The sequence below is a fragment of the Equus przewalskii genome, chromosome 2 (genome assembly GCF_037783145.1).
Source record: "Equus przewalskii isolate Varuska chromosome 2, EquPr2, whole genome shotgun sequence".
In the NCBI taxonomy this organism is placed as follows: Eukaryota; Metazoa; Chordata; class Mammalia; order Perissodactyla; family Equidae; genus Equus; species Equus przewalskii.
The window spans coordinates 97,413,661-97,436,426 of record NC_091832.1 but is presented as its reverse complement, the minus strand read 5'-3'; the positions used below and the strand labels follow the sequence as shown (position 1 = coordinate 97,436,426).

Sequence of the window (22,766 nt, the reverse complement as noted above, 5' to 3'; positions counted from 1 at the left end):
GATTAGAATTATCTGAGTCTGGCCCAGCGCCAAGTAGTTAAGTTCACTTGTTCCACTTCAGCAGCCAGGGTTTCTTGAGTTTGGATCCTGGGCTGGGACATGGCACCACTCATTAGGCCATGCTGAGGCGGTGTCCCACATGCCACAACTAGAAGGACCCACATCTAAAAATATATGACTATGTACTGGGGGGATTTAGGGTGAAAAATCAGAAAAAAAAAAGAAGATTGGCAACAGCTGTTAGGTCGTGTCAATCTTTAGGAAAAAGAAGAATTATCTGAATCGACCTCATTTTCTATGTTTTCATTAACACTTCGTTTGGGGAATAACTCAGTAAGTTCAAAGGGAAATTCTATTGTAAGACTCAAGCTTGGCAATATCTGAGATGCTGGACATCTTTCAAAAGTTTTGGAATAGATTATTCACGCTTCTGAATGGTGTATTTGAGCATATTAACATCCTTAAAACGGTCAACAAACAATAAAGAACACATTCTAGGTGGCCTTTTCCTTCACATTTTTGTTTTTCCTCAACCTCGCATCTCCTTGGAGATTGCCTTCTAATCATTTTGTTTTATTTTCATTCATCTCTTCTAGACTCATAAGTTGCGTAGATCATGTAATACCTCTTTCCAAACAGAGCTGGACAGAGTCCAGTTCTCCCTTTTAGGATTATTAACTTTTTTAGAATATTTGACTTCTATTTGCACAATTTCTACTTGAAGGTTATTAGGGCAATAATTTATTGCTTAACAAGTTTCAGCAAGTGCTAAATGTGGCCTTCAGGTACCGCAGTGTATCAGCACATCTTTCTAAAGGAGTTTCAAAGAACCGAAGAATGTGCTCCTTTAAACAGTTGCTTTTTTCTCTGTTCCTCAGCTTCCTCCACCACGAGTCAGCCTCCTCATTTTCTGCAGCATTTTCCATCTGTGTCATTGGCGTAGTACACACGTGCCTGACCTAGATGTTTACTGGCATTTGCAGCATCGTGATTATCTTCCTCATCATTATCTTTGAAGCCCAACTGAAATGATGCCCTGTAACTACGGGTCTGTGAGTTGTTTTGGAACAGGATGTATCAGCCTGTCAGCATTGTTTGGTAATTGTTTTGTAATTGCATTTATGTTTGCACCTGAATTTGGAAGGCTCTGGGGGTTGGGGGAGGCAGAGAGTTCCAATATTAACACAGTCCATGTAGCTAGAAGGAACCTGTGCATCCGCTCATTGTGAGACCTCCACCACAGGCTGACTTTGAGTTTCCCTGTGGCAAGCCACTTTGTCTTAATGCTGGTAGTGGCGAGCGACTTGGAGACAAAGAACGTACGGTGCTGGAAACACAAAGTTTATTCCTGAGTTCTCAGGTTCCAGTTCAACACATATCCTTCTTCCAGGTATATAAACAATGGTATTCCAGGTGTATAAACTGGTGGAGTTCCAGAGTCCACTTAACATTTGAACACCTACATTGATACAAGCTTAATTAACAATTAATGCACTTCCTCATAGAAGACTATCTGTACACTAAGACAAACGATTTTTCTCTGAATGTGTTCCTATAACATCATGAATTTCTCCCTATTAGATATTAGAACTTGCATAGAGACAATTTACAAATTTTAATTAAATTTTAGTGTCTACTTTTTTCCACTCCATGGTACATTCCATGAAGACAAAAACCATCTCTCTTTTATTTACATATGTGTCTACGGAACACATCAGAGAGCTCAAGAACTATTTGCTGACTAGCTAAAGAATCTTCAGGTTGAAACAGAATCTTAAAGATCTGAGGTAAATGAATACAGTTAAGTGTAACTGAAGAGGAACCGGTAAGAAAAGGTAACGTTATGATGGAATATGATTAAACTACAGAATACAGTCCCTGACATGATGGGAGAAATGTTATTTATTGTATTTTTTAAGAAAAAGCATAATTCTGTTTATTAAAGACAACTGTAACAATAAGAGAGAGGGGAAAGGAAATAGTTTAGGAGAAGATATAGCTATGTCAGGGTTCATATTTAACAGATTTATTTTCACTCCGAAGTAGAATGTGAGATATTCTTCCTGAGTGAAAGGAGAGGTATTAAAGTTGGAAGTTCGAAGCTGCTGGAGGAAATCTGACATAAAAGCTATAAAGAATAGAAAGAAAGCCCAGTAAATGGCAGCATTTACCAATATTATTGCCCAGCCCTTTCCAGTGGGGATTGTTACAGAGTAATTGCTTGGAGTAATAAGGTTGTGAGGTATTGAGTTTAAAAATTAGAAAAGAATCCTTGTTGCCTACTGTAGTTTTCATTATATTAATTGGATGAAGCATATTGCAAATTCTCAAGAGGCAAATATTGCATCTAACATTTACTGTGCTTACTTAAAAACATGGGCAAGAACGATCCCATGGGTCCGATGACAACTTCACAAATGTAAGTTTACAGAGTTCTACCTATCAAACTCTCCCCGAGGATGGGCACCGTCTGTGACTCTGACGCTTTGTGGTGCTTGTCTCCACGCTGTCACGTATCCTCTAGGAAAGAAAACCTCTCACAACCCTCCTCATTAAAGCTCACCAAGAGGTTTATTTCAACCCAACTGCCTGCTAGGCCCAAAGCCACATGCCTTAGGAAAGGTAGAAAGAAGATTGTGGGGATGACGGGTGTGACACTCATGAAAACTCATTGCTCAATCTCCTGCCTCAGGGAGCAAAGTTAACTGACAGCCCCAGATGCTGCCCTTCTGATTCCACCACCACCTTCCTGCTGGCCACTCTTCCCCATTCAGCCTGCTCCTCCAGCCTGCTCCCAGGTAATGAATGAGCATGGCTAGGGAACTAGTGCAGGCCCACTCATTTGGGAAATAGATCTTCTCTAATGGGCAAATTCCACTTGATATTCCCAGTCGGCCTCTGCAAAGCTTTCCTAGAACTACTCTGCTGTCAGAGATTCTTTCTACGTGTTCACAAATGTCAGACCCGCCTTGTGGTCTGAAGGTTTTCCTGCCTACTCCTACGCCCTTCCCTTTCTCCTTCACAGGGCGTTTCTGTCAATAAATCTTGTGCCTATATAAGCCTGTCTTGGTGACTACTTCTCAGACGTCCCAAACTGACACAACAGGAGGCAAGATTTATATACAATACTCTTTTCTCAGGATCTTTGCTATAATATTACAATGTATCAAAATCAAAATGCATTATGACAAATTAGTGTTGATTCCAAGAATGCAAGAAATCTACCAATATAGTTCATTTCAGCAACAAAGTAAAAGAGTTCCCATATGCTCACATCAATAGATGCTGAAAATGCATTTGATAAAACTTCTAAGCCTTTTCTGACAAAGTCACAGAATGGAAAGACATTGAATAAATATAATAAAATCTATTAACTGAAAGACAACAGAAAATATTATTTTAAACAGCAAAGCACTGAAAGGAATTCAGTTAAAAAATATAAACTTGTCATGGATGCCTATTATGACTCTCAATACCTGTGTGTGCCTCAGAGGTGGTTGACAGAATATATCTACAGGTAGAGGGCCGGCCCGGTGGTACAGCTTAAGTTTGCACGTTTTGCTTTGGTGGCCCAGGGTTCACTGGTTCGGATCCTGGATGCAGACCTATGCACCACTTGTCAAGCCATGCTGTGGCAGGTGTCCCACACATAAAGTAGAGGAAGATGGGCACAGATGTTAGCTCTGGGCCAGTTTTCCTCAGCAAAAAGAGAAGGATTGGGGGCAGATATTAGCTGAGGGTTAATCTTCCTAAAAAAGAAAAAATAAATAACAAAAAAGGAGAATATAGCTACAAGGATAGCTAAGTGATATAATGTATATTAGGGACTTTTGGTATGACATAGTTAGTTGTGTAGATTGTCATCTTTCTCTTCTTCTTCTAGAAATCATGTAAAGTAATGAGAAAAATAAAAAGAATCACATTCTCCATGATCACGGAACCTTGGAGTCTGATGTGATTTACAGAGTCTAGAGTGTAAAGGTTATTAAAATCAATCTAATCTGTGCAGATGTTACACAAGATTGAGTGTGGAGGTTGTTTAGTTGGCCAGAGGCGGTGGATCCCAGGATGGACTGCAAAACTATATTTCTCAGAGATAAAGGAGTCTTCCTGGGTGATAAACACTGTATCTCTTATTTCCAATAGCCGGATATATAACTTCAGTGGGTTAAGACAGGTAGACTATGTTCCCATAGAGACGGAGAAAGGAGGCACAGGGAGTAGAGAGTATCAAGGGGCCTCAGCGCAAAAGGATTCCAGTGTCGGAAAAGTGCCTATCTAGAATTTAATGCTCTTACCATGAACTGAAGAATTCTATTCTGCAATGTTTTTTGATAAAACTAGGAAGTCCAGGGTTGGTAGAAGTGTAAAATGTCAGGGAAGAAATAATGAAAAAATAATGAAGACTAAATCATGAACTTGCAAGACCTAGGTAAAAATTAAAAGCAAAAATAAAGCCAGCAGACAAATGAAGATGAAATTAGAAGTGATGACCAGGGAGAATCCATCAAAGGAACTACAGTAGTGACTTGGAGAATAGAAATAAGAAAACTGACTCAAGCACAGTCAAAATTAATTTGAAAAAAAAATTAAATGGAAATACATTTTCAAGAGGCTTGAAGGAAAGCACAGTCTATATTTTGTTAGTAGGAGGACAAATTGATATAACACATATGGAAAGCAAAACCATATATGTGAATGTCCTTATGCCCTGAAATAAAACTACTTTTTACATATATATATATATATACATATATTTGTGTGTGTGAAGAAGATTGACCCTGACCTTGCATTTGTTGCCAATCTTCCTTTTTGATTGAGGAAGATTAGCCCTGAGCTAACATCTGTGCCCATCTGCCTCTATTTTATGTGGGATACCGCTGCAGTGTGGCTGGACAAGTAGTGCTAGGTCCACGCCCAGGATCCAAACCTGCAAATCCCAGGCCACAGAATTTAACCACTAGGACACTAGCCTGGCCTCTACATAGATTCTTAAGTGAAAGAAAAAGTAGTGACCAACTATGTATACAATTATTATCTTTGTTAGAAAATAAGGGGGAATCAGAATCTCTATACTAGTTTATTACATACATAAGGCAACTGTGGACAGATTGATAAGAATCCATGAGGACATGGGGACAAAAAATTGGGTGGAAATGTGATAAGAATAAATATTCATTATTTAGCATTTTTAACTTTTAATTTTGACTTATCCGATTGCATTATTTATTTTAAAAGAAGCTAACAAGATAGAAAGCTAATAAATAAAATATAAAAGGGATACTATGGGGTGTTTTAAGCAGTGTAATGACAGAATCTGTATTATGAATACAAATGGACTTTATGGAGACAATGAATCTGAAATAAAGTGGATGAATTTGGGGTAAATCTTGAGGGAAAGCTATAGGAATTTTGGATGGTTTTATTCATTTATTCCTTCAACAAATATTTATTGAGTAATTGATATATGTCAAGACCTTTCAAAGGCACTGGTCATTAAATGTTAGCAGTGATGTGGAAAGGAAAAAATCAAGGGTGACTTTAAGGACATTAAAAAAGGACAGTAAACTGTTGAAAAGTGGAAGTGCCATATGCTCATGAGAAATGTTGGCATAGGAAGAAGCTTGAGGACGGAGTTCCAATTTCAATATTTACTGCAATGATGTCTTTTTGACATTTAGGCGCAGATGTTAAGTGAACAGTTAGATATGTTAGTCCATGATTTTTTTCATAATTTTTTTTATCTGTTTGACTTCTCAGATACCTGTCTCCAATACTATGGCAAGACATACATTTTTCTCTAGGAAATCTTACTATTTAAAAAATAATAGCTCTACTCCTAATTGAACTATAAATATAATTCAGTCCTTTCTTAAACGGAATTTTAAAAGTTTATTCTAAACTTAATCTAGAAAGAAAAATGTGTCAAAATGGTGAAAAAATTCTAAAAAAACAGGAATTCCTATAACAATCCCGTGGTGCAGCAGTTAAGTGCGCACTTTCTGCTTTGGCAGCCCCAGGTTCACCGGTTCGGGCATGGTACCACTTGGCAAGCCATGCTGTGGCAGGCGTCCCACATATAAAGTGGAGGAAGATGGGCACGGATGTTAGCTCAGGGCCAGTCTTCCTCAGCAAAAAAGAGGAGGCTTGGCAGCAGATGTTAGCTCAGGGCTAATCTTCCTTAAATAAATAAAGAAATAGTTATCAAAATGTTATAGAATTACACTTTTTATAGCACTCTGGGTTTGGAATGGAAATGGTCAAAAAGTGGTTTTATCATAATATTGCTTCACAATCTTTACTCAGAGTGTGAATTTGAGGGAAATGAGTAGGCTGTGAGCAGTCTAAGCAATTGATTTTTTCCCTGAAAACTTTCCTTTCTCTTTGTTTGGTAAAACTGCCTTTGCTGGGAAAATCCTCAAAATATCCAGCTTTCTGGCAGTGTACAACCTCATTTCAGGCGATGCTACCTGCTGGATTAAGGGCATAACTCTTCCGTTGTGTTTCTCCTAGCTATAGCTACTGGCACTGGACGTGAATTTTGTAATCCCACAGTGTTACTGCTTCCGAATGCTGGGCGTCAGTGCATGTGAAATTGATTCCAAATGATGTGTGACACATCTGCTGCACCATTCACCTTTTGCCTGCAGATTGTACCTTCTAACTTAGAAGAGAAGAGCACTCTTGCCAACCTGTCTTACACATTCTGCCTGGTCCTTTCTACAGTAACCTTTTTCAGAAATTCTTGAAGCATCATGATATGTATATGAAATTCTGAAGCAAACCATACAGATCCAAATAACACACCATTTTTAACATTACATTAGCTAGGTTTTAAAATTTCTGGGGAGACTATGACATCTGTGTTCACACTGCCATGTCAATGGCGTTTTTCCGTTGTATCTTTATCAGTGAAAAGCTAAAATAAAGAAACCAAAATAAAACAAAAAATCACGCAAATATACAATTCTTAGCATTTTCTCTGATTTTTATTATGCTACTTTAATTGCTTTGAAATAAAGTACACAACTTAGATAACCTGATAAATTAGGTTTAATATTTTTTCATAAATAGTGGGCCTTTTAAGGCACTTAAAAAATAAAATGTTCATTTTGTTGTGAATCATAACACATACACTGGTGAGGTGTTTCTCTCCAGACCTACCTTCAGCTTTTTAGGCCTAGGGATGTCTCTCATCACTGTGCCTTCTTGCTCAGCTTTGGTTGAGGAGCTATGTACACTCAGTGAGCACCTTGTTTGCCCCCATGGTATAGAAATATACATGAGTTTAACATACATATTAATGAATTATTATAAGTTAGATGCCTATTTCACAGCTCACAGTCTAGAAATGGCATTGCCAGGATGCCAAGGTCTCCAAGTTCATTTGTTCTCTTTCCAAATGGTGAGCCACTCATTTTTTCCTGTTTTTTGCTATAATCGCTCTCTGCATATATTTATGGTTATATCATGTCCCTATGTATCTCCAATTATGATTTTTTTGCCAATCTTTGTATAATTGGAAATGTATATTGCCTTTCTTACAATGTGGATCTGCTAAAGATGAATCCTCTGAACTTTTTCTTATCTGGTAAATATATTTAATTTGTCATTATTTTTCAGGGATATGCTTCCATGTTATAGAATTCTACACTTTTTTTCTTTTTATCCCTTTGAAGGTATGATTCCATTGCCTCCAGCTTCCATTATTTGAGATCAGATGTCAGTGAGCATTTTTATTGTTGTTTTCTGAATTTAATATGCCCTTCCACCATCAGTTTTTAAGATTCTCTCTTTATCTTCGTCTTTTAGAAGTTTGTCTGTGATATGTCTAGGTACACTTTATTCATTTTTATCTCACTTGATGTGTGTCAAACTCCTAGGAACTATGAATAGATGTCCTTCAATTTAGAACAGTCTTTATCATTATCTTCTCAAATGTTTCTTCATTCTCATTTTACTGTATTTCTAGAAATGCATTAAGTAGGTTCAAATACTTGATATTGTCCCGCAGTTCTTGGATCTGTATAATTTTTATTTTCAAATTACTTTTCTGTTTGGATGATATTTATAATCCTGTTTTCAAGATCGCTTACTCTTTCTCCTACTATATTCAGATGTCAAATTATTTTATTTCTGATAACGTATTTTATAACTGTATATGTGATTTCTGTGTGATGCTTGTTTGGAGTTTCTAGCTTTCTGCTAAAATTCTGTCTCTTCATGAATGAATTTCCTCTATTCCTCTACATTATTTAGTCTACTTATATTATTTATTCTAAAGTCTTAGCTGTTAATTCCAACATATGGTCTTCAAAGTGCCTGTTGCTATTAACTGTTTTCCTTTTGGCTATGGTTCATTTATTCCTACTTCTTTCCAGTCATCCTATTTTTGTTGGATGACAGCCATTTTGTATAATAGAACATAGAGATTGAAATGAGCAATATTTTCTTTTTAAAGATTGGCACCTGAGCTAACCACTGTTGCCAATCTTCTCTCTCTTTTTTCTTTTTTTTTCTGCGTTTTCTCCCCAGATCTCCCCCGTACATAGTTGTATATCTTAGTTGCGGGTCCTCCTAGCTGTGGCATGTGGGATGCTGCCTCAAAGTGGCCTGACAAGCTGTGCCATGTTCATGCCCAGGATCTGAACTGGTGAAACCCTGGGCCGCCGCAGCGGAGCACGGAAACTTAACCACTTGGCCATGGGGCCTGCCCCGTAAATGAGCAATATTTAAATCAAAAAGTTTATGTCCCCATATTTGTCATGCCATTAGGGTAAAGAGTGCTGTGTCCAATCTACTTTAGCGTTGAGCTGTTTTTGAGGTCTGTTTGAGTTTTAGTTAGACCCAGTTCACCACTGCTTTCAAGTGTTTTTAAATCAGGATCCAGATAATCTTTTTATTAAACTGAGAAAGTGCTGCCCAGTACCTAGATTTCGGACAGTAGTGAAATTTTTCTCTCCAGTCCTCTTCTCGGCTTTCTAGATCTAGGATTGTCTCTCAGCACTATCCTTTCTTCCTCAGCCTTGGTTGAGAAGCTATTATACACTCAGCAAAGGCCTTATTTGCCTCCATGATATCTCTCTTAGCCCTCCAGCCTTGTCCCAAATCTTCAGCACACTGCTGTTATATTCTTGGAGAAGACCACATAAGAAAGAAATGGCACCAAATTTGTGGATTTTGTTACATCAGCAATAAGAAACTAATACACACATTAACATCCACTGGAGTTATTACTCTTATATTTTAATCAACATCTGTTAACAATCCTAGGCAGACACGGATTACATTATTTGTCTTTACCTTTGAGGGGGAAAAAAAAGAAAAACAACTAAGGGCCTAAATTTGCAACATTGAAGTTTTTAAAAAATTCTATGGATTATAATAACAAATGTGAGGACTATACTTTCTTCTATGAATGTGGTGCAGGTCTTTGATTTTGTTTTTTGTATAAATAAATCCACAGATAAGCAACAATCCATTGCATAACTATTTTCCCTGTGTTTTTTTTTTTCTTTTTAAAGATTGGCACCTGAGCTAGCAACTGTTGCCAATCTTCTTTTTTCTTTTCTCCTCCTCAAAGCCCCACAGCACACAGTTGTATATTCTAGTTGTGTGTCCTTCTAGTTGTGTTATGTGGGACGCCACCTCAGCATGACCTGATTGGTGGTGCCGTGTCCGTGCCCAGGGTTCCAAACCAGTGAAACTATTCTTTTGGATATCAATTTTAGGGACTTCAAGTAGTACATATACAATCATTAATTACGTATTACAAAATATTTGTTTTCAAATGCAGAAATTTAAACTGTCTTAACTAGAAATTTTGTTTAGTGTCCTTTCAGACCCTTTCGTCAAGTTACATAATTAAGCCAAAATCTCACCATAAACTTAATAACATTAACATTCACTAACAATACTTATCAGTAAACAGTGCATCATTAATGTGGATTAACACTGTAGGAATTCTTTCTTAATCTGAAAACTTAGTTTCTTCTGTGGGTTTAAAAAGAAAACATTGAAATACCTTCATAAGATGTATTAGTAAGTATCTGCAATTATTCTAAATGTAGAAAACTTTAGATAAAATAAAGAATCCTTTACAGTAGCAGAAGCTTCATCAACAGATTTTACAGGATTTTCAAGGCAATATATTGTCAATTTTTGAGAAACAGAATTCAAAATTTAAAGGCAACTATGAGACTTTGCATTATTATACAATTGAAAAAATAAAATTTGAAGTTCTTTCAAGATGACTCGTCTTCACATTATCTCAATTAAAAAAATCTAAGTCCGTTCATGCTCTCTTAGATTGTTTCCACGTACTGGCTGTTGTAAATAATGCCGCAATGAACATAGGGGTACAGATATCTCTTTGACATACTGTATTTGTTTCCTTCAGATTTATTCCAAAAAGTGGAATTGCTGGATCATCGGGTAGTTCTATTTTTGATTATTTGAGGAACCTCCATACTGTTTTCCATGGTGGCTGTTTCTCCACATCATCACCAGCATTGGTTGTCTCTCATCTTTTTAATGATAGCCTTTCTAACAGGTGTGAGGTAAAATCTCATGGTGATATATATATATACACACACACAGGAATATTATTAAGCCATGAAACGAAGGAAATCTTGCCGTTTGTGACAACGTGGATGGACCTTGAGGCCACTATGCTAAGTGAAACCAATCATACAGAAAAACACAAATACTGTATTATCTCACTTACATGTGGGATCGAACAAAACAATCAAAACCACAAACAATTTCAAATTCATAGAAAAAGAGATCAGATTTGTGGGCAGGGCAGGGGAGAGTGGGAGGATGGAGGAATTGGATGAAGGTGGTCAAAAGGTACAAACTTACACTTAAAAGATAAATAAGTACTGGGAACGTCATGTACAACACGATGACTACTGTTAACACTGCTGTGTGGTATAGTTGAAAGTTAAGAGAGTAAATCCTAAGAATTGTTATCACAAGGAAAAAAAACATTTTTCTTTCCTTTTTTTGTGTGTTTATATGTTATGGTGGATGTCAACTAAACTTACCGTGGTCATCATTTCACAATATACGTAAGTTAAGTCATTCTGCTGTATACCTTAAACTTACACAGTTTTGTGTGTCAATTACTTGTCAGTAAAGCTGGGGGAAAAAAAACTAAAGACTTTGTGCAAAAGAAACAGGGATATTTCTCGACATTTGAGAAACTGGAAACATGTGAATAGCAAACATAGTAAAAAATGCACTTTTATCTGACATTTGCTGTGGTAGCCGCATCCAAGATGACCCCCAGTGACCCTTTCCTCTCTGTGTTGTCAACCTTGTGTAGATTGCTCTTATTCCATATCAAGGTCTGTGTGATCAATAGATTATGTTAGAAGTAATGGTGTGTTTTTCCAAGATTAGGCCATACAAGACATTTTTGCTTCCTCCTTGCTCTCTCTCTCAAATCACTTGCTGTGGGGGAAGTTAAGTGCCATGTCATAAAAACAATCTGGTAACCTTGTGAAGCTAGCCATATAGCAAGGAAATAAGGTCTTCTTGCCACCACCCAGCGAAGATGGGTGATAAAGATGCCTTTTATTTTTAACAAAGGACAATACATGTGACATAATCTAAACACAAACTACTTTATTGAGTTTCTTACTCATTTTCTCTCTTTTAAAATTTATATATTATTGTTTTTAATAGACTTTATTTTTTAGGTCAGTTTTAGGTTCATAGCAAAATTGAGTGTAAAGTACAGAGAATTCCCATATACTCTCTGTGCCTACACATGCATAGCCTCCTCCATTATCAATATCCCCCACCACAGTGGTACATTTGTTACAATAGATGAGCCTACATTGACACATCACAATCACTCAAAGTCATAATTCACATTATGGTTCACCCGTGGTGTTGCACATTCTATCGGTTTGGACAAATGTATAATTACTTCTATCTACCGTTGTAATATCACACAGAGTAGTTTCACTGCCCTAAAAAACTCCTCTGTGCTCTGTCTAGTAATCCCTCCCTCTTTCCAAAATCTTGGCAACCACTGACTTTTTTACTGTCTCCATAGTTGTACCTTTTCCAGAACATCATACAGCTGGAATCAAACAGTACATCTGATTGGCTTTTTTTAGTTAGTAATATGCAATTAAATTTTTTTATATCTTGATAGCTCATATCTTTTTAGCACTGAATAATATTCCATTGTCTGGACGTACCACAGTTTATTTATTAATTCACCTACTAAAGGACATATTGGTTGCTCCCAGGTTTTGGCAATTATGGCTAAGTTGCCTTCTTTATGATAAATAAATAGTAAAACTTATCAGTTTGGATAACTTGAAACAACTTTATGTTTTCGTAAGATGTAATTAATTTAGAAATGTATGCTATTAAATAAAAGAAATTTTATACATGTCAGAACTTAAAGATTGTGTTTTTCAAATGGCAAGATTCTTATGCTGTTAGAAATCGGAACAAAAAACATTTTGTACATGAAAGCAGAAAAGTTATGTTCATTTTCAGAATATGAGAAAAAGATGCTTTAAGTAATTCTATCAACTGAGCTAATATTTATAATGTATATAATCTAAATAACACTGGCTAACTGTGCTGGTTTATTGGAAAATTTTGCTCAAAAATCTTTATATGTTACCTTTCTCTAGAGCCCGGCCCTGGTCCCGGAACCATCCCTAGCTCTCTGCCTTTTTTCCTTTCTTCCATCTCTGTAATTTATCTACCACAGACAGACTGATTTCCTTTAAATGCCACTTTTGTTCCTTGAGCGCAAATATGTGTTTTGAGAAATCGTTCACATATAATGAACAGAGAAATAGTATGGTAGCTGATTGGTGTTAATGGCAGAAGAAGGCTAAGACTTCAAAATTCAGAGGGAAAAGGATAAAACATCGATGTGGGTCTCAAGCAAATTGAGATTTTATGGTACAAAGTTGAGGATATTTCATACAATAATTTGAACTTTCTCATGATAATGGTTTCCTTGGTTGCCTTATGATTTCAGCTCTCTGATGAGTTCAAGAAAATATATTATTTTGTATCTTATCTTGCTTTTTTTTCACTGTTAGTTCAACAGCAAAATTCCTGCCAGATTTCTGTATCCTAAGCAGAAAGAGGTCCTCCCTGTCACTTGGATATTTTAATGGTAAAATTAGGACTTTCCCTTCACCAGGTCGAGGAAATGAACACTGAGGAGATTCCAGGTATATGTTTAAACTTAGCCAAACCACCAATTTGCAGAACAGCGGGAGATCGCTCCCTGTTTTTCAGAATAATTTCTAAAGTTTGGGCACTGGGATGGTCTCCTTGCTGTCCAGCGCCTCCATCTGTTTGGGATCTTGTTCAGCCTTCAGATCCTTTGGACTTCAGAGGACAGGAGTCCTTGAATTTCTAGAATGCCTTTTCTTAGCATTCTCACTTCTCTCTCAGATAGTTTTTTTCCTGAAAGTTTCTCTGACTGATATTTCTCATCTCTCTTGTTCTGCTCAGATGCATTCTGAGAATAACTACTTTGCATTTGATGGATAAAATCTCTATAACACAATGGGACAACTCTCAACTCTCCTTCCCTGTTCCAGCTTTTGGTGTATTTCCGTTGAACACTTAGTGAACACTCACATAAGAGGGAGCTGGTGGGTACAGATTCACTTTGCGCCTGGGGCTTTGAGATTTTGATGTCATGCCAGCGCATGAGCAGTTATGGAAAGTTCCTTAAAAGTTCCGCTTCTTTCGCCTTCCTTCATCATGGTGGCCTTGAGTGATCCGTCCATAGTTCCTCCATTATAAAAGAAGCTGTCATATGAAAAGCTTCTCACTTCCTGGAATTTATTCCATTTAGGTTGCTTTGGGTCCTCAAGTTGCTCATCATTTTTAAAACCACAGTAGTTTCATAGCTTACTCAGATTGTTGTTTTCTTAGCGTGAACACACAATCTTGCAAATTTCGATATCCAAACTGGAAGCAGAACATGTTCTCAGCTATTTTAAATTTGATTTTTGTTGTTATGTTTGCAACTGTAAAATCTTTTTGGAATTCACCAGACAGAATCAACTGTAAGTGAGCCACGTGTATTCATAATATTTTTTCAATGTGAGTGCCTAGATTGAAATGCTGTTTCAAACATTGACTTCTTGGGGGATTTGTTACTGCAAACATATTAACAAGGCAATGAGGGGAAAAAATGATGATCCCATCAAAACAGCAGTAAACTGTCTTCCTTATCAAACACTTCCGTCACGTTGGTCTTTTCCAACGACAAAAAAATATATTTCGAGAAAGAGAAATTATCGCTTCAGATTGAGTGCCAACGAGACATTTGCTTTCGTATTTTCGGATCAAACAAAGGAGGCAATGGTTACATTCTACAGCTTTGCTTCTGCAGACTGTTTTTAGGCCACTTAATCTTTTATTATCTTATCTTGATCTCTTATTCTCTATACCTCGACTATTTTATTAACCTTCTACCTTGTCTGTTATTCCATTCTCTCCTTTACTGGATATCCTTCTACAACCACAGCGACCAATCAAAAATACTACTTTCATCATATTTATTTTCTTTTAAAAAAAGTCAGTGTCAGCTCTGCATGGTGTAAAGATGCCAATGTAAGAGTGGAAATACTAAGACACTTTAAGTAAACTGACTTTTGCATTAGAAAATATTATATTTCTAAGATTACATTAGTTTATATTTATTGATGGCTCATTTCATGCGAGGTGCAATTCTAAGTTCATTATGATGGAATGGATCAATTATTTCTCACAAAAACTCTGGGATGTGAATAATATTACTATCATCACGTCTGTTTTTCAGATAATGAAATAGCATAGAAAGAATAAAGAACTTGTTCAAGGTCAAAAGCATATAAGACACTCAGTTATTTTACTTTTCTCTAAAACCTAAAAATTTAACCAATATGCTATTCTACCCCAGCTGACATAATTATTTAGAAATATTAATAGGATGTAAACTGTGTGTCTAATTCTGTCATTTAAAAGAAGTGGTAAAGCTTGCTTTTGTCCTATCTTTCCTCACTATAAAATCATAAATTTAAGAAAGTTTAAATTAATTTTGGTTGGATAGTGTAATTGGAGAACTTGAATTTTTCTTGCTGTCAACACTTATCTCTAGAAGTCAAAGAGCAAGATTGGTTCCATATTATTATCTATATGCTAATAGACATCTGGTTCAGTGTGAAAAGCAACGGGAACTGATGTGAGTAGTTATTTAACTCAATAAGTGTTCATCTAATTCCTGATGTAGGGAGTTTTGATGATTACTAGCATGCGCTCCACACTTATAAAGTGCCAGGTGTTATTTTAATTATTGATTACTATCATGTGTTCAATATTGGGAGAGGCTCTCTTAGGATACACTTATGGAAAGACATTGTTTTCCTATTCAAACTTTTACTTATAAAGGGATGAAATGTATGAATAATAAGTATTCTAAAAATCAGAACATTCTAGCGAATACCTATGCTTATGCAGTAATAGAAAAACCAATTCCACACATCAGTGTTTCCAGAGATTTGGATCTATGGAGAGCACATGCAGGGCTACCTTACTGAATACAAGGACTTTTCCTTTGAGGAAGGCAAGGTGATTTGGAGAACAATCCCACCTTGGGCTGCAAGGCCCTTCCTCCAATCACTACTGAGAGATTCTCACAGTCCTTAGCACAGAACCCTGTATCTAATAGCCAGTCAATGAGAATATATTGAATTGATAAATAAAATTAGTCCTAGGGTACATGGTAACATTTAATTGTTAACAAAATAATGAAAAATACAGTATTTGAACTAGGCCTGTTCTAGAGTGAAAACGTCGTTTTATAGTTTGAAATACAAAGATTGGCACAGTATTCCCGTCCTGTAACCAACTCTCAAATTAAACTTTTGTAAGTAATTAACCTCTGTGTGACCAAGTTTGCTCATCTGTAAAACAGATACAATAATTATTATGGCCTACCCTGTAGTCATAGTGTGAGGATTAATGAGGTAATTTTTTAAAGCAAGTTTCTTGAAAGGTATTTTATATTTATAACATTTTACTGTCCTAGCCTATTTGTTTTATTTCATCATATACATCCAAAGTCTAAATGCTTTACAAAACATATGTATTTTTTTTTAATTTTAGGTTGACCAATTATCACTAACAGAGTACTAGTTGTTCAACTAGAGTTGAAATGTAGCGATGATAATTGAAATATTAATTAATATTTCTGTAGTGTTTTATACATATATTTTAAACTGAAACTTCTTTGGGGGAAGTGATCTTGTTTTCTAAAATTCAAAGCTTCAAATATTTTATGTTATTTTCATCATCCAATAGTTCGATACAAAGCCTGCTGTGATCTCTCTAAGAAAGGTTACTCAGCCTCAGCACTATTGATATACTGGATCTATAATACTGTTTGGGGAGTGTCTTGTGCATTGTCGGATGTTTAGCAGCATCCTTGATGTCTACCCACTAGATGCCAGTAATAACTCCCCTACTGCTAACATTAAAAAATGTCTCTAGACATGACCAATTGTCTCCTGCAGGACAAAATTGCATTCAGTCGAGAACCACTGTGCTAGAGGAATTAAACAGGGTGAGTGCCCCGTCCAAACTGTGTTATGCAAATCAACTTAAACAAACTTGACACTGGGGAATCCACACATACACACACACCCTCCCCTAAGGTGACCGTACAGCCTAGTTTGCCTGATATGGTTCTGATTGACGCTTGATATCCTTAACATCTCGTCCCATCCCCATTGGTACTAGATTTTCAAGTTTGTAATAGAGTATCACTATTAATCCATGTAATAAAATAAACGTATGAGGATTTCATTGACCTACAATTTTTACCTCCAGTTTCTTCCCTTCTTTTTGTTTTTTGTCTTACAGTGTGTAGGATGTGTGTGCAGTGAACAGAAGTTTCACCATAAAACGTTAATCTGAAAGGTGTACCCATTTCTTTTTCACTCTGTGCGTTCCTGAGACAATGTAACTAACACTTCAGTTCTAAGGCCAGTATGCTGAGCAGTATGGAGAAGAGTAACTAGCCTGCTAACGATTCCTTCAGATGTCACATAGAGGTGGAATAATGCTGCTGCCCTTACCAGTCACTTGATATGCCAGCTAGTCATGCTTTAGCTGGTGCCATGGCCTGAAACATGCATGAAGCTGCAGTCAGTGGGGATCAGTGGTAGAGGTAGAAGCTTATTGATTGGCTGTACAGGAAATCTATGCAGCAAACAGAGATTAGGGAATCCTACCTCAGAATATACAGTCTTGCTGTAGCTGTTTCTTAATTTATTGTATAGCGGAACTCTACAATAATTCATTTACTTTAAAGTTTGATTTTTTAATTTTTACAATAAATTTTGTAATTCAAATGAATGTAAAAAATAAAGTAGATATTTAAAGGAAAATTTAACTAATTAATAGATGAGCATGCACGGTACCAAAATGTTTGTTGACTTTTATGATACCATCAACCTGAAGGACATATTGATAACAATAATCATATGAGAATCAGAAAGCTAACTTTCTAAAGAAATATTAATATTTACCTGAAAAGTAATAATATATTTTAGTTATTAAAATGTGTCCAAGGTGATAATTTAGCCCATGCAATTGCAGAAAGTGCTTTTATAGATAATTCTTTGAACTTGAGTTTTTGTTTTAATCAAATGACTATTTTTCTAAATTTTCATAATTTTCAGTTGCAAATTTTCTTGGGCATGTAGGAAATGTAACATGAACTTTTAAAGTTGGACTCCTATAACAGGAGAATTTCAAAGTCAATTAAAGTTGACTTATATAAAGTTGACTTTATTTCAACAGAAAGACAGGTTCCATCTTTGTTAAAATTTGAGTTTTTCACCTAAAACATGGGAAGAAAGTGAATCTTTGAGAAGTCCGTATGATTGAAGTTGAAAATAAAGGTGTTTTTGAAAGTATTTTCTCTAGTAATAAAAATACAAATTTTTCTGAAATGTAGCATCATAATTTTAGTAATCTTATAAATTAAGAATTTGAGGTAGCAGAAATATATTTAAATATTATTTTTCAGAATTAGTTGGAAATCATTAATAACTTAATTAATGTGTAGAACACCAAAAATTTTTAGTGTTCAGTTGTTTTAATTGGTTGGAGTTAATAAAATTAAAACATGGAAATGTTGAAATTTATCTTCCAAAAACATGGGACACCATATGATCTAGCAATCACACACCTTGACACTTACTCAAGTAAATTAAAAACTTATGTTCACAGTAAAACCTATACATGGATGTTTATAGCGGCTTCTTTCATAATTGCCAAAACTTGGAAGAAACAATGATGTCTTTCAGTATGTGCAACGGATAATGTAGTGCATCCAGACAATGGAATATTATTCTGTGCTAAAGAGAAATGAGCTATGAAGCCGTGAGAAAACACGGAAGAATCTTAACTGCATATTACTAAGTAAAAGAAGCCAATCTGAGAAGGCTACATACTATATGATTCCAATTCTGTGACATTCTGGAAAGGCACAACTATGGAGATAGTAAAAAAAGCAATGGTTGACGAGGGTTATCTGGGAGAGAGGGGTGAATGGGCAAAGCACAGCGGACTTTTAGGACAGTGAAACCATTCTGTGTAATATTGCAATTTGGGTGCAGGTCATTATATATTTGTCAAAACCTATAAAATGTACAACAGTAAGAGTAAGCCATAATGTAAACTATGCACTTGGTGGTAGTGATTTGTCAGCGTAGGTTCACCTATTGTAACAAATGCAGTACTGCGGTGTGGGATGTTGATAGTCGTGTGAGTGGTGCAAGTGTGGGGACGGGGACATATGGTAACTCTCTATATTTTATGCACAATTTTGCTATGAACCTAAAATTAATCCAAAAACTAAAGTTTATTAGTTAAAAAAATAAACAAAAAAGGGGAGAATCCGAACAAATGAAATGATAAAATCATGAATGTCTACAACATTTAGTTTGAAATCTTAATTGCATCTTGAAATGCCTCAATTTGTGTGACGTCTTTATTTTAATTGTATAAGTTGGTAATTTTTAAATTTTTAAAATTACAGTCATTTTTATATTTAGTAATCTATGTCTTCAGTTTATGCTGATGGCATGTTTTTTTCTTCTGTTTTATTTTGAGGAGAAATATTGGGATCTGTGGATACAGTAGCTATCATTTTCTTTAGTTACCAAAAATATGTTTCTATAATAATTTTAAAAGAGTTTAATGATATTTAATAAGTGACATGCAATTAAAATGTTTTCTGCATATATTTTGTGATTTAAAAAAGGAAAATGAGGTGAAATAAAAGTAAGTAGAGGCAAGTTTAAATAAGTGAACCTTTTCCTGGAGGCAATAAAAAAATAAATGTTGGATAGTTCAGTATAATTAAAATCACCAAATTATATTAAAGTGAAAGATAAGAGAATGTTATAAAATTTATAGAAGGGGCCAGCCCCGTGGCCAAGTGGTTAAGTTTGCACACTCTGCTTTGGCAGCCTGGAGTTTCCTGGTTCGGGTCCTGTGCGTGGACCTATGTATGGCTCATCAAGCCGGGCTGTGGCAGCGTCCCACACAGAGGAACTAGAATGACTTACAACTAGGATATATAGCTATGTACTGGGGCTTTGGGGAGAGAAAGAAAGAAAAACAAAAGAGGAAGATAGACAACAGATGTTAGTTCAGAGTCAATCTTCGAAGAAAAAACAAATTGTAGAAAAAAGGTACATAAACTGATACATTAAAAATATAATCTTCAGAATCCTCAGACTTAAGGACTGGATAGAAGAGTGCAGTTCTTAGGGATATAAGAAAACAATCAGGATATTATAGTGCTATAATATTATGGTATCATAGTATTACAATATTCTAATATGCAATATTCTAGTGTAATATTACATTATTATAGTACAATGAACAAATCAAGAAGAATATGCCAACATTTGCAAATACTACATTAGTCAAGAGGAATTAGAATGAAAAAGATCACGGAATGCATTGGCTCATATTGCAAGTGATTTGTGTACTTTATACATATATTTTTTGACAAAATTTAAGGTATGTGGAATTAAAAATAGAATGCGTGACAAGATGGCAATTTGAGTAAATATTTTGAGTAGATGAGGTGAGAGAGGAGTAGAGAAAATATGGGAACTTTAAAGAGGCATTATTGTTTAATAAACATTTTCCATATCTCAAAGCTGTAACTATTCAAAGAAAAAAAACCAATGAAAAGAAAACAATTGATGGAACTGGAAATAAAAATTGTGTTTGAAGTAATAGATTCCCAGAGAAAGCAAATGAAATGATATTGGGGAAAATATTAAGATAATTATATAAAGATAATCATATTTAGAAAACATACATGCTAATATCCTGTTTACATAAAAATTGTTTTGGCTTCTGTAACTTTATCCTTAAATGATCAAAGAAGATAAAATAGTCTCATATATCAGTTTTCAGTATATTTTTATTTTTGGTGGAAATGATTATATTTTTACATATTGTCGAGATCTTCAGGTTGCTACTTAAAACAACATAGCCTGATAATTTGACAAATTTTAAAATGTTTTATTTGCTTAAACTTCAAATATTCTAATTCAAATATTATAATATGGGTTTATTGACATATATTTCTATATTGACAATTACTTGAAGAAGAATTTACTGAATATTCAGTTTCTTTATTGGCTCTAGCATTTTTCATCAATAGACTTTACGTTTAGGGCAATTTTAGGTTTATAGAAAAATGGAGCAGAAAGTACAGAGAGCTCCAAAGTACCCCCCTTTCCCTTCACACACTTCCCTCTATTATTAACATCTTACAGTAGGGTGGTGCATTTGTTGCAATTGATGAACTGATATTGATACGTTATTATTAACTAAAGTCCATATTTTACATTAGAGTTCACTCTTTGTGTTGTACATTCTATGAATTTTGATAAATGCCTACTGACATATATCTTCCATTACAGAATACTGTACAGAATAGTTTCACTCTCTTAAAATGCCCCCTTGTTCCATCTGCTCATTTGTCCCCCTCCACTGAATGCTTGGCAACCACTAATTGTTTTGTGGTCTCCATAGTTTTGCCTCTTTCAGAATGTCATGTAGATGGAATCCCACAGTATGTAGCCATTTCAGATTGGCCTCTTTCATTTAGCAGTATACATTGTAATTTCTTCCATGTCTTTTCATGGCTGGAAAGTTTATTTCTTTATATCACTGAGTAGCCTTCCACTGTTTGGATGTACCTCGGATTGATTACCCATTCACCTATGGAAGGACATCTTGGTTGCTTCAAAGTTTTGGCGATTATAAGCTGCTCTAAACATAGTGTGCAAGTTTTTATATGGACATAAGAGACCAACTCATTAAGTTAAATACCAAGGAATGTGGGTTGCTGGGGCATGTTGTAAGATTATTTTTAACTTTGTAAGAAACTGTCACACTGCCTTCCAAAGTGGCTGTACCATTTTATATTATGACCAGCAACAAATGAGATTTCCTGTGGCTCCACATTCTTGTAAGCATTTAGTGCGGTCAGTGCCTTAGATTTTAACAATTCTAATAGGTGTGTAATCTAAATGTCGTTTTAATTTGCAATTCCCTAATGACATATGACATTGGACATCTTTTCACATGCTTAGGTGCCATTTGCATATCTATTTTGGTGACATCTCTTCAGACCTTTGCCCACATTTTCTTGTCTTGCAATATTTTTGCAACAGTGCAATCTTGCAATTTTGCCTGTAAGTGTTCTTTGTATATTTTGGATACCAATCCTTTATCAGATAAATATTTTGCAAATATTTACTCCTAGTGTGGCTTGTCTTTTCATTTTCTTAAGTGTCTTTTACAGAGCAGCGATTTTTTATTTAATTTAATTTATTTTAAAGATTGGCACCTGAGCTAAGAACTGTTGCCAATCTATTTTTTTTTTCTTTCTGCTTTTTCTCCACAAATCCCCCCAGTACATAGTTGAATATTTTAGTTGTGGGTCCTTCTACTTGTGGCACGGGGGACGCTACCTCAACGTGGCCTGATGAGTGGTGCCATATTCACACCCAGGATCCGAGCCAGCAAAACCCTGGGCCGCCACAGTGAAGCTTGAGAACTTAACCACTGGGCCATGGGGCAGCCCCTAATTTCAATGTTGTCCAGTACATCAATCTTTTCTTTTACGGATCATGCTTTTGATACTATATCTAAAAAGTGATCACCAAAAATGAAGTCATCTAGATTTTCCTACGTCCTCTAGTAGGAACTTTAAAATTTTGGATTTTATGTTTAGATCTACGATCCATTTTGAGTTAATTTTTGTGAAAAGTGTAAGGTTTGTGTCTATATTCACTTTTTTTTTTCACGTGAATGTCCATTGTTCAAGCGCCATTTGTTGAAAAGTCTATACTTTCTCCCTTGAATTTCCTTTGCCTTTTGTCAAAGATCATTTGACTAAGTGTATGGAGGTCTATTTCTGAGCTCTCTATTCTGTTCCATTGACTTACTTGTCCTTTCTTTCATCAGTACTACACTGCCTTGGTTACTGTAGCTTTTTGGTAAGTTTTGAAGTCAAGCTTTGTCAGTCCTCTGATTTTCTTCTTCTCTTTCAATACTGTGTTAGCTATTCTGGGTCTTTTGCCTTTCCATATAAACTTTAGACTCAGTTTATTAATATCCACAATATAGGATGCTGATTTTTTGTTGTGATTTCACTGAATCTATAGATCAATATAGGAAGA

General features: G+C 35.6%; 1 long non-coding RNA gene across 4 annotated transcripts in view; it reads left to right on the top strand.

The window, feature by feature from the left end:
• LOC139078878 (uncharacterized) overlaps positions 1 to 22,766 on the top strand; it is a 76,938-nt gene that overhangs the window by 11,180 nt on the left and 42,992 nt on the right. For all 4 annotated transcript variants that reach the window (XR_011532046.1, XR_011532047.1, XR_011532049.1 and 1 more), the window contains exons 2-3: positions 879 to 1,098; positions 1,719 to 1,835. This is a non-coding gene — a long non-coding RNA (uncharacterized lncRNA). The remainder of the gene's footprint in view (positions 1 to 878; positions 1,099 to 1,718; positions 1,836 to 22,766) is intronic.